Source organism: Xyrauchen texanus, chromosome 14 (assembly GCF_025860055.1).
Source record: "Xyrauchen texanus isolate HMW12.3.18 chromosome 14, RBS_HiC_50CHRs, whole genome shotgun sequence".
Lineage (NCBI taxonomy): Eukaryota > Metazoa > Chordata > Actinopteri > Cypriniformes > Catostomidae > Xyrauchen > Xyrauchen texanus.
In genome coordinates, this window is record NC_068289.1 from 12,629,266 (window position 1) to 12,642,316 (window position 13,051).

Genomic DNA, 13,051 nt, shown 5'->3' on the forward strand with positions numbered 1-13,051 from the left:
TATTCTTAATATTTATAATTTAATTAATTTGTTAAGTCTCTTAGAGCATGGTATTGTTGAAAAAATAAATATATTAGTAATTAAAATAAGTAAAACACATTTTTAAATGAACTAAGTAAAAAGTTTTTTAACGAAACAAGTAAAAAGTATTTAATAATTTAAATAAACGCAACTGCCACTAGATTTAATGTCAGTGATGTTACCACAATATAAAACACCAAAAGGACCTTTATAAAAAATATTCTTCTTTAGGTGAAATAGCATGAATCACTGACAAATTAGTGAGTTTACAGATGTTACATTTGTTTTGTGGAAATCCATGAATATATCTGAATTTTTCAAGGGCTATTTTAAATGAAAGTAGTGTTATCATGTTATTGGATGGTAATTGGATGGATGGCTGGATGGGTGGATGGATGCATGGAAGGATGGAGCGATGGAGCATTATTTTGTCATACGGCAACCAGCTGTAAATATCGTAGCATTTCTTAGAAAATCATAAAGGTCTGCACAGGCCTTAAAATTAAACCCGACACGTATACCTTAGAACATGCGACATGACCCTAACCAGCATGAATGGTACTGTCAGATTTTAAGCCCAAATCGCTCACTCTCTTTATAATTTCTTCTCCAAGCAAGTATTGTTTCAGTAAGCTGTATTTCATGTAAGCATCATAGGCAAAATTCGTAACAGTATTGTAAAAGTAAACAGTTTTAGTAAAGCACCTCAGCACACTAGAGCAGAAGGGAAAAAAACAGTGGCTTAGCATTTATCAATTGCCAAATCTTTGCTTGGTGCTGAATAATCTGGAATAATATTAAACAATGTAACAGTCACCTCTTCGGAGCCTGAACTTATTCAGAACGTTGAATCTTTGTGAAACAAGCTAGGTGCAGGGCAACGAAAGAAACAGAACACATGTTCTCGAGTTCTTTTATCTTGACATGGTTTCTAAAAAATTTGCCGGTCCTGCGCAAGACACAGAAGACACAGCGGACACAGTGCAGTAGTCAAATAAATCTGTCTACCATGTGTTTACATAGGAAAACTATGGTAAAAACATAACAGACGCATGCAAAAACACGTTGGGTGTGATTCGCCCCAAACCTGTCTGCTCACGCGTCTTTGTGAATGTGTATGTGAAACAAGTTAAGTAGGCATGTGTATTTTTTCATTGCAAACCTTGACCCAAAGTCATACTTGAAAAACTGACCCGAATCCAGGGTCTGGTTGCAGACCTCAAGTACATCATAGTGTTGATAACATCTAAGTTCACCACATGTGCACATATATGACTGTCAGTCAGCATTCATTGTTCCAAGTAGTTTCTGCCTTCCTCATTGTGGAAGAGGAACATCTTCCAGAAAGTGAGAAACTCATTGGTTCCTCTGTGGGAGAACCTGCATGCTGTCACGTGGAATGAATGGATATGAGAGATGAACTTGGAAGGGACCCCTTTGTTAGTGTGAAATTCAGATGATGGATCCAGAAGAGGTACATTCATACTGTTAGAGTGTGTGTGTGAGAGTGCCCGCTCCTCCATGAAACACATCACTGCCTGCTTTGTGAAATGTGTGAGTGGCATTGGGGGCTTTGGTTGCCACTGGCGATATAATAAAGTGGAGGTGCTGGCCAACAATACCTATGCTTATTTAATACACTTCCATTTCCAGAGAGCATGTGTGATGTCACAGTAACCTTAAACCTGCTGGATTTATGCATCTGTGCTTCCCATGATCAGCTAGGCAAAATAGAGATGTCATTTTCAGGCTTGTGTTGACTGGAAGTAAAAGGTAGTGAATTATGTATACACCAGACACTTGTGTAGTAGTTTGAGTTCTGGACTGTTAACTGAAAGTTTGTTGTGTGTGCAATCCAAAAGCCATAACCAATGTGACCTTGAGCAAGATAAAATAAACGTTTACCCAGAAATTAAAGTCTGTAATTATTTACTTACCTTTATAACATTCCAAACCCGTAAACACAAAAGGAGAAATTTTAAATAGTTTGTATGCCGCTCTTTCCAATAAGAAATCTTATTTCCAAGAGTCTTCTGAAGACATATATTAGTTTTGTGTAAGGTACATACAGTACCAAAATGTAAGTTGCTGTTCACTGATTATTGTCCCCTTAGCTCTGAAAACTCATTCGGGTTCAAGTAAGATTCAAAAATCTAGTGTCAACAAATCAAGCTGAGTTTGATGTCATTGACACTAATGCTTCTCCAAATTGTTTCTCATTTCTTAAAACTGAACATGTTGTGACAGTTCAAAAATTTTTCCCCAGTGTTAACCTCAGCATACAGGTTTGAAACAACATGAGAGTGAGTGAATAATGAGAATTCACACTGTGAATTGTGCTGAAATCAGTCTATGCTTACCAAACATAGAATCGCTGCCCCCACTGGCAGAAGCTGGAATTGTTGTTGAAAGCATGGGCATAGGTGAACTCCAGTTTCAAGGTGAAATGTCCACAGATTGGCACTGAAAGCAAGTTTTATTTTTGTATTATTAGTATTGTAAATTTTGTAATACAGTCAACAGGAATGCATATTTCATTAACTCTACCCCAAAACCCCAACCCTTGGGCCCTATGACATTTGTTTTATATTTATATTTATATATTATTTTATTTGAGATATTTCTTGAATGTAATATGATCATTTAATTCTTATTATTTTTTATTATTACATTGAGTATTACATTTTACTCTACAGAAATAGTATATTTCTGTCACAATTTTTTCAATTTCACGCATCTATTTGATTTGATCTACTTTTATTTTGGCGGAAAGCTGAATGAAGCAATTTGAGTTTGTATATTTTTGATGACAACTTCACACCTCCGGATAAGAAGTTTGCTTTATAGCTTAAATGTGCTTATTAAACCACAAAAGGCTGCAATTTAATTACATAAATAGTCTGCATGTGCTGCGCACTTACAACTTAATACATGATCTGCTGTCTGTAACCTATTTCAAACACAGAGTGCAAGTGATGCTTATGCTTATAATAAGTGTATGAGTGGCCAGCTTTACACAATCCCTTTGAAGCATGCAGCACATTTAGACTGTATAATTATTTAACTCTCAGACTTTGTGATTTAATCATCACACTAGGACATATCACTATTTTAATTTTATTAATTGAGCATAATTACATTCATTTTATCCCAAATATATCAAACTCCATGACATTTGCATTTAATACTAAATTATATTCCTTTAACCCCAGATTGCTCCCACAGAATTATTCTAAATTATTATTGTAATTTCAGGGATGCACTGTAAGTCTCTTTAGACAAAAACATCTGCTAAATTACTATGTATACTACATATGCACTATTAACAGTAATAGACAGAGAGAAAGAAGGAAATGGAATAGGAGAAATTCTACTCGCTAGAGAAAGGGAGGGGCTCTTGGTCTTAGAGGATGCCTGTCTCCATAAGCAATGACACTTCCGCACCCTATTAAAAAGATGCATTAGCCTCAGGGCGCTGGGCATAATGGCTCCAGAGTTTGGATGACTTTTTCTATTATTAATATGCCCACATGGTTATAGAGTTATTCATCTGGTAATTAAAGAAAAAGCGCACATTGATTTACACAGAGTCTGCAAGAATGTGTGGAGACACGCATCCACCGTGTTGTGTGTTCACCAACAGAAACAATCCGTTTGTTTTTGCAGATAGGTTCAATGGGTAGCTGGCAGTTTGAAAGCATACTTTCTGTCATAACTCTGAACGGTCATAATTAAGGTGTTAAATACTGTTTCAGCACCCTATAATATGTAACCCAGCATAATGGCTTAAAAGTACTTTAGGAATATTTGCTTAAAGTGTCAATTATAATTGGCAGATATCATTGAAATATGTGTATATATATATATATATATATATATATATATATATATATATATATATATATATATATATATATATATATATATCTTTCGATGGTGGGTGGGGTTTTGGGCAGAGGGCATGTGTTTGAAGGAATGGGGCGGTATAATTCAGGTGGTAAGTTTGGCAGAAGTTCGCAAAACAGCTGAAAACTTTGATAGCGCCTTTCAATATTTCCAGGAATAACAGCTTTTTTAACTAAAGTTGTGCTTTGGATGTTTGTTAATATAAATCCTGAAACAATTTGGGATTTGTATTGGGAACCCTGTAAAAATCAATAAAAATCAATATATTTTTTCTGAATATAAAAACTTTGAATTGAGTAAAAAAAAATGTAAACCTACATTTTACCTATATTTTTACATACCACTATGATAGATGATCAATATAGATTACATTTATTTTGCACCGTATTGCTCCATGAATGTTTAAAGTGAAGCGTTTTATTTCTGCCACTAGCACATGGAGCTAAATTTATGACTAAAGTTTTTGAAGCATAAAAGCATGTCAAATTGCTCTAATTGAAAAAATACCATCTGGATTTTTCGACAGGTAAAATTTTCACTTAACAAAATTCACTTCTTCAAATTCAGTGGTTCAAATTCGGTTGGAAATTCAACCTTCTACATCCAGGAACTTCAGGAAAAGCAGCAGAGTAGTGATGCACAATCTCAACCTGGTGCTATTCGTTCTTACCAGTAGGTGTGCAATGCGATCGGGTGTTGACTACTGAAGACCAAAGCTACAGGTAGAGAGAACAGCCATGTACATTTTGTACATGGATAGAAAATAGATTTTCCACTGATTGGTGTGGAAATCGTCAGTTCCTCAGTAAACATCCACCGCTGCTCAACTTTTAGTGCAACTACATATTATCTATCTCATTAAACAACTGGACTAAGGAATATCTGTGACACAAACAGTTCTAGTTAGGGAAGAGTCTGTAGACAGGGATTCTTGCCAACATTCTTCTGCATAGGCATGGGTTCTGCAACCTATGTGTGCCAGAGAAATATTAGTTGTCTGTTTTAGAAATAGCCTATTGATGTCCCTCACATCTCCACGTAACATTTCTTAGCCTACTTCTTAGACACACAGCTTGTTTTATTTAGCTGTCAGCTATCAAAATTTCTATCAAAAGGTGTGGTGAAGCTGTGAAAGCGTGACCCACTGGACGCGCGTAGCAGATGCATTTACGTTGTAGTGAAGCATTGTAGTGTGGAATGCATTGGCTTTTAAAAATATTTATAAAAGGGGGCCTGGGTAGCTACCACACCTGGAGTCACAAGTTCGAATCCAGGGCATGCTGAGTGACTCCAGTCAGGCTTCCTAAGCAGCCAATTGGTCCAGTTGCATAGGTGGGTAGAGTCAAGTTGGGTTAACCTCCTCATGGTCACCATAATGTGGTTCTCACTTTCAGTAGAGTGTGTGATGAGTTGTGTGTGGATGCCGTAGAGAATAGCGCTCGGAAGGCTATTTTTCCACTGAGAAAGCTGATCTTCAGAAAGCTTACAACATCTCTGCATGGTGTGGCAACAGGTGATCGCACACGTTCCATCTCTCTCCTCTCTCTCTCTCTCACACAAACACACATGCACGCACGCACACACACACATCCTTGTTTATCCAATAACTTGTTAGAAACAGCACAAGCTGTGATACTGTTTCTGAAGTGACATTTTTTAGTTACTAATGAAGGCTTGGACGCATCACTTGGTTTGAACCAGCAACGGCAGATTCTGATCTGTCACGTAAGAATGTAGTTCCTTTGCATAAATTGTGTTTTTATGACCGTAAATTTACTTGTTCATTGAACTGTTGTATATAAGCAATATCACACAAGCAAGAGTGCTATGTGGCCCTAAATCAGCACTGCTGTGATTACCTGCGGCCAAATCACAGCAGTGCTGATGTAGGCCATATAGAACTCTTGCTTGTGTGATATTGCTTATATAATGTTATTGTATTAATTATACATTATCTGTCAACTACTAATATGAATAGTCTATTAGAGGAAAACATGGCATGGTGTTTCTATAAGAAATATGTTGAATTCAGTGTTGCTGTGTCAAAGTTCAACATCTTTAAGTTGTTCTCTTCAAGTCAAGCATCTAGATAAAGGACTCACATGCATGACTTGATAGGCAAACAGAATAATATTTTGCATTTTATACGATTGCCTCTCAATTCTCCTCTTGTTTTTGCGTATAGCTCATTAAACGATGGAACGCATATACAGCGCAGAGGGAACATTACTTCCATCCAGAAGACGTGTCCGATATTTTGCGATAGTAAAAAAGTAGACATCAGACGCATTTCACAAGTTTTTTTGTTTCAACTCTGTCAATATGCAACATTTGTGGATTTTCCAAGAAAGACACAAAGCTTATCGCTCACGTGAATGGGTTAAAATGTATAATCGCAAGTTTTTAATTGCAGATGCTAGATCATAGAATACATCTTACGTTTCATCTTAGTTTTGGCTCCTGTTTCCCAAAATCATCATAACTTAAGTAGTACTTGAAAATGCATCTTAATAGACTAGGGCTGGGTTTCCCAATAACGTTGCAACTTAAGCTTTAACGATCATCTTAACTAATGTCACTTATTATTATAAGCATGTGGTTTGCTCATTATAAAGTAGAAATGAAGTGCTTCATTACAGGAGCTGTCCAGTCCAAAGGTGCTGATCACTTTGGACAGTATGTCCAGTAGTTTGTCTTCTCAACATGAAAATAAGGTGGAAATACTGACAAACATGCAGTTGTTTGTAACCTTGTAGAGGCACCAAACTGTATTACCTAACTATTACAGAATTGAATTAAAGAAACGATGCATCATTATGCATCATGCAATTTGTTACTGCCTTGAAAAAGATTTGAACCAGCCATTGGAGGAAGGAAGAACGGGAGGAGGAAGAAAGGGAATCTCTCATTGCACACTCTCGCTATAATCTCCTCTGTTAACCATATTTTAATTATTTATTAAGGCATATTTATAAAATTTTTACACTGTGTGGACACATTACTCACATGTCTTCTTAAATAATATATTTAATAAGAACATGTTATCTTTATATTGCCATTACAATTATGCCTATCAATAGGCTAATATAATGTTCACAGTAAATTTAGACCAATCACGTTGCATGTGCAGACTGCGGAAACTGCCTACTGATGTCATAGCGATTTGTTCAACACTTTTTTATCCTCTGAAATATTTTACAGTGGCTTTCCAATGATCAAAATAATACAATTTATAAATGTCCCATTGTCTTTGATAAACTGTGAAAGATGCCAGAAAGATATGTTTAAGGTGCACTTAATGGACTTAAGAGCTGTTCAAGAGTGTTAATTACGAACGTTTTTACAAACTAATTAGATAACGAAAGTTTTTGCAACTTAGAGATTAAGTACTATTTAAGTGCTACTAATGTTCTTCTTAGTGCTTTGGGAAACCAAGCCAAGGTTAATAATAATAATAATAATATATATATATATATATATATATATATATATATATATATATATATATATATATATATATATATATAAACAGATGAATAGATCAAATAAAATCAGAGAGAGCAGAAAAATGTCAATGACTTTTCTCATCATCTCCTCTTCCTTTCTGACACCCAAGGGCGCTCTCAACCACACCACACATTGTGTAGCAACACATATTTGTTACCGTTATCACCTCTTGGATTAAAGAGCAGACCTCTCGATTGGTGAATATCCCTTAAGTGCAGGTTCCACATGTCTTCTTGTTTGGCGCTCCGCAATAACAAAGTGAGTTATATTCAATTTAAGTCATTGGCAGGACTACACGGCCTCCACTGTGTTTATTGATGCTGGAAGCTTTCATCTCGACTCACAGACCAAATTGTGAAAACTAAACATTGCAAATGCACATAAATGCACAGGAAAACACAATAATTCTTCACAAAACTATTGCAAAACAAAATGTACTTATGTAGTTAATTATGATGAATATATATTTAAACATTTCAGGGTGGTAAATTACAAATGTTTATAAAGTTATGCACAAATATAATGATGTTAACTGTGACGAGCAGCACTGGTCCACCCAGATTGATGGCTGGACCACAAAATCAAAACTTCCAGAATATACTAATAGTTTGTAAATAAAAATAAACTGCATTTTGTCACACGCAAAATAGCTCACATGATAATGATCATATTCCTGTTAGAAAATGTAGTTAGACAATATTTTTTAGTTCAAATAAGAACATTTATATGTTTTTGGTGAATTGAAATGTTTTGTTTCTATCAAAGTAGGCTACTTAACATACAACACACAAACAACAGCCACGTATGAGCAGTGATAGGCTGACCACGCCCAATTTCACCCAAGCTTGTCCTTTTTTCAGACTTCTGGTCAAATGTCTGGCATAATCAATGTTGCTGACTACACCGGGTGCACAATGCGCCACTACGGCTTGAAGCTGTCTACACTGGATGCGTCAAAGTGAATGTTCTAAAGGCCATTACACACTAGCAAGCCTTTAGAATGTCTCTTTTATTAGTTTCTAGTTAATTTTCATTGAGAGGCACGCAGAAAGCAGAAAATTGCCGGTGGATTTGCTAGCGGCATGGAGGCGGCATGCAAGCGGTGCTCCCAATATCATGCCGCTTTCTCGTGCATGGCTCTTCGCAACAGGTGCCGTGAGAGGTAAAAATATTTCATCTTTTTCTGAGCCTCTGCAGCAGTCATTGAAAGGCTTATTATTCACAGACAATCATACAACAATTTACTAAGCTCACATCAGATTGCTGAAAACGTGGAAGAAAAGATACATGTCATTAAAATTCACAAACTACAAGATCCTTTGAAAATCTCATAAATAGATATTAGAAAGCCAGAGCTTGGGAGCATAAAAGCAGATTTGGCAGGTTAAAATAAACTGATTTCAATGGGTGACATTATCAGTGCTAATCATAAACAATACCCCAAAATATTGAAATTAATTCTAATGAAATTATATACAACAAATAAAAACAAATACTGTACTAAATCTGCATCAGGTTTTCTAGTAGATAAATCAAAGCCCGACAAATCAACAATAAAAACAAGTTCTGTTTTTATTTGATCATTTGTTTACCTCATGTAATAACCGATTAAATTTCAACTGACTTCTATTATTTATCTGACTATCTTCTGAATTTATTTAACTACTATATGAAGTGCAACAGTTAAAGAAACAAATCTGTGGTCAAATGCAACTTAATTAAAGAGTGTTGACAGGGCACTTCTCCTTGAGGTGAATTAAAACGCATGTGCTATGAGGGAGCGAGTGCATTAGAACTCTTGATATTTTTCTTAAATTTCTGTACGTTGTTTTGCACTGGTTTCTTTGCATGCCATTTCTTTCTAAGCTGCCATTGCTTCTAAGCACTTAAAACTGAAAGGGAGAGTGCTCCAAGCCAAGTGCATTGATCATGAGAAACAAAGGCTGTGTGCTTTTCTGATAACTATGGGTCTTAGCTATTAAGAGAGTTCTCTACATGCGGAATTGCAAACGGTATTTCCTTTTTCTCACAGGTTTCCCTAACCTGCACTTAACACGTACAGTATGTGCAATGCACTTTTAAGTGTTTCTTTGCTGTCCATTGTGAAGTGCTGAAATCTGACTGTATAGTGTCACTCATTCATAGATTTGTGCATAACTTTGTAATTTAGCTTGCTGAAATATTTTCACATTATTTTCTTAAAAAATAAAACTACATAAATAAATGCATATTTTTGTAATTATTTTTGTGCTGGAGGCTACGATCTACTTTTTTTTACGCAATCACTGTTTTGTTCATAAAATCTTTGTTTGCAATGTTTCATTTATCATCTGTCGATCGACCATCAGGGTGCATGCTTCTAGGGTCTGTGAAGATATAAAAATTATAAAGAGGTTAACGTGTTGGCAAGCCTATTTCATATGCACAATAGGGCGGTGGAAGGGTAAATGTACAAACATTAACTGATTAAGCGGTGATCTGCACCCAAACTGATCATCAATGCAGAACAATGTGCTTGTGGCAGCACCCTTCAGTGTCAGAGTGGAAGATTAGTATTTGGGGAAAGACATGCAAAGATAGAAAATATACCCGTAGATACAGTATAACATCAACTTCATTCCTTCTGAATTTAATATCATGCAGCCACTTTGTAACACCTCGTGCACAAAGGTAGGCCTATTGTTTATTGATTTAGGCCTAATACATTTTTCATTCAGTTATTTATTATTTTTATTGTAATATATATATATTTTTTAAAATGTTTGTATCTGCTCGTTTCTTTTCAAATTGAAAAACAATCTATCAAAACGTACACAGCTGTTCTCTCTACCTGTAGCTTTGATCTTCAACAGTTAGCACCCGATCACATTGCACCACCTACCGGTAAGAACTAATAGGTTGAGATTGTGCATCGGTAATCTGCTGCTTTTCCTGAAGTTCCTGGATGTGGAAGCTTGAATTTCCAACTGAATTTGAACCACTGAATTTGAGGAAGTTAATTTTGTTAATGGGCTGACTTTAAAAAAGTCAGAATCGAGATGGTATTTTCAAATTAACTGAATATTTTGGAAATTAACTTTGGAGGTGAATATTTATTGTTTAATTTTTAACTATGAAATTATTTGTAAAATGATTACAAAATAAACATTCAATGCTTAAAAATACAACCATGTTAAATTTCAGCCTCCCAAAATGCAAGCACTGTAAATTTAACACATTTAAATGCAAGCACTGATAATACAATGTACCGTAATTTCCGGACTATAAGCCGCAACTTTTTTCCCACGCTTTGAACCTCGCGGCTTATACAATGACGCGGCTAATATATGGATTTTTCCCGCTTTCAAATTTTATTAAAAAAAAAAAAAAAAAAACATTCTGTGACGTGCTCAGTTTTTGGCGGCGTGAAGCTTTCATTTGACCAATTGAAATTGCCGAACGGGTTAAGGTCAAAACAACTTTTTTTGTTTACTGTTTAGATTAAATCGAGCACGCTCAAACTTCCCATCATTCTGATTACGGTAGTAATTTTGTCACCCTCACCATGGCAAAGACATGGAGAAACGCATATGATGCTGCTTTCAAGTTGAAGGCGATTGATCTGGCTGTTGGAAAAGGAAATAGAGCTGCTGCACGGGAGCTTGATCTTAATGAGTCTATGATAAGACGTTGGAAACAGCAGCGTGAGGAATTGACAAATCTGAGGCTATTCAACTCCGACACCGAAGGAGATGACTTCAGTGGTTTCAGTGCACAGGACGAGGAAGATAGTGACCAATGACTTTCTTGGTAGGCTACTGTTTACTGCAAATGTTTTATTACAAGCCGTGTGTGGCAGCGTGGGCGTGGTCAAGCGACCGTCCGGGAGAGAAAAGCTGTAAGGGCGCTTACGCCTGAGCTAAATTATGTCTAACACCGGTGTCTAATTTCAAGTGCCCTGCTTCACGTGTCCTTCTTGGGAAAACTGTCACACGGGCACCAGTGTGACAGTTTTCAGCAGGGCACTTGACGTTCCAGGTAAGACTTTTAATGGCCACAGCAATGTTTACAATCAGTTTTATAAAGTTTCTCAATTCTTCTATGCACCAACACTAGACTGACGTGTGTCACTCTCTCAGCTCTGTGGCTGCTGCCTTTTTATGCCGCTCTCCCCATGCTCACTGAAATTAGACACCGGTGTTAGACATAATTTAGCTCAGGTGTAAGCGCCCTTACCGCTTTTCTCTCCCGGACGGGCGCTTGACCACGCCCCCGCTGCCACACCGTGTTTCGTTAAAGACTATTTATTTTTGTTACAAGCCGTGTTTCATTAAAGCCTGAGTAAAGTTCATTTGTTTCAATGTACCGGTAGGCACCTGCGGCTTATAGACAGGTGCGGCTTATTTATGTTCAAAATAATATTTTATTTAAAAATCAGTGGGTGCGGCTTATATTCAGGTGCGCTCAATAGTCCGGAAATTACGGTAGTTATTTTTACAATTCGAGCAGTTCGACATGCTTTTATTCTTAAAAGACTTTAGTCATATATTTAGCTCCATACTAGCAGCACCAACTGATCTCACAGTGAAATCAAAAACACTTGGTCAACTTTTTTTATTGGCTAATATCGGTCTGTGTCTGCCGAAATAAAAAAATAAATAAAAAACACTGCCCTCAGTGGCCAAAGTGGTAAGTGTTATTGGGCAAATGAGCATGTGTGAGCTCCATTTTCCAGGTGAAATGCCCACAGAGGTTTGCCAAAAGTGAGTTGTGTAGCAAGTTGTTCTCAGCTGTACAGATGTAATACATTGAAGAGGAATGTGTATTTAATAAACTGTACCCCCTCCCCCCAACCCAAACCCCAAACCTAAACCTAACCAGCAGTAGAGTACACATTTTATGTAAGGGAAAAATGCAACCTCTGAATTGCACTTGTGATTGATTATGCAAGCATGATTACATCCTGGTTTCAACCTGGGATCCTAACCTTGGTTTCCCATGCTGCTGAAGCAACACGCTTCCATTTGTGCCAGAAGGGAAGGTAAGCACACTTGAGCAGATGCAAAAATGTCTGTTGGGAGATGGCGTTTGTCAGTGATTCGGCATAATGTGGTTGGTAAAACAAGGGCACTGAAACTCTCTGAAACACCATGAAACATGCAGAGCCACGTGATCATGTTAAAAGGAACATGACAAGTAATGTCTGTTTTAAAACAAGTTTCAAACACTTCCCTGTCTTCTATTGCTTGATAAAACAGGTAGTCCTGCCCAAAACTCACGGCATTGATTGAGCCAATGTTATGTCTGGCCCTGCTTAAACAGCTGCAATTATTTTATAAATGTTGAAATTCCATAAAGTGCCAATAGTGCCAACATGATCACACATGAATATTACATGTTGCTTCTGAAAGTTTATGTACCCTGAAATCAAACCAATTCTGCCAAATTACTGACAAGCGCCATCTCCCATGAGACATTTTAAAATCAATTCAAGTGTAAACACCTTTTTCTTTAGTGATACTAATGGTGCATTGCACTAGCAACCTCTAAGACATTGCTTCTGGTACCTTAGGTACCAGGAAGTAATCACTTTCACATAAACAATGTAAGTGCGATTCGGATTGCATTTTCACTTGCA

General features: G+C 36.7%; 1 protein-coding gene across 1 annotated transcript in view; it reads left to right on the forward strand.

The window, feature by feature from the left end:
• LOC127654872 (NALCN channel auxiliary factor 1-like) overlaps positions 1–13,051 on the forward strand; it is a 261,314-nt gene that overhangs the window by 194,350 nt on the left and 53,913 nt on the right. The gene's annotated exons all lie outside the window — the stretch shown is intronic.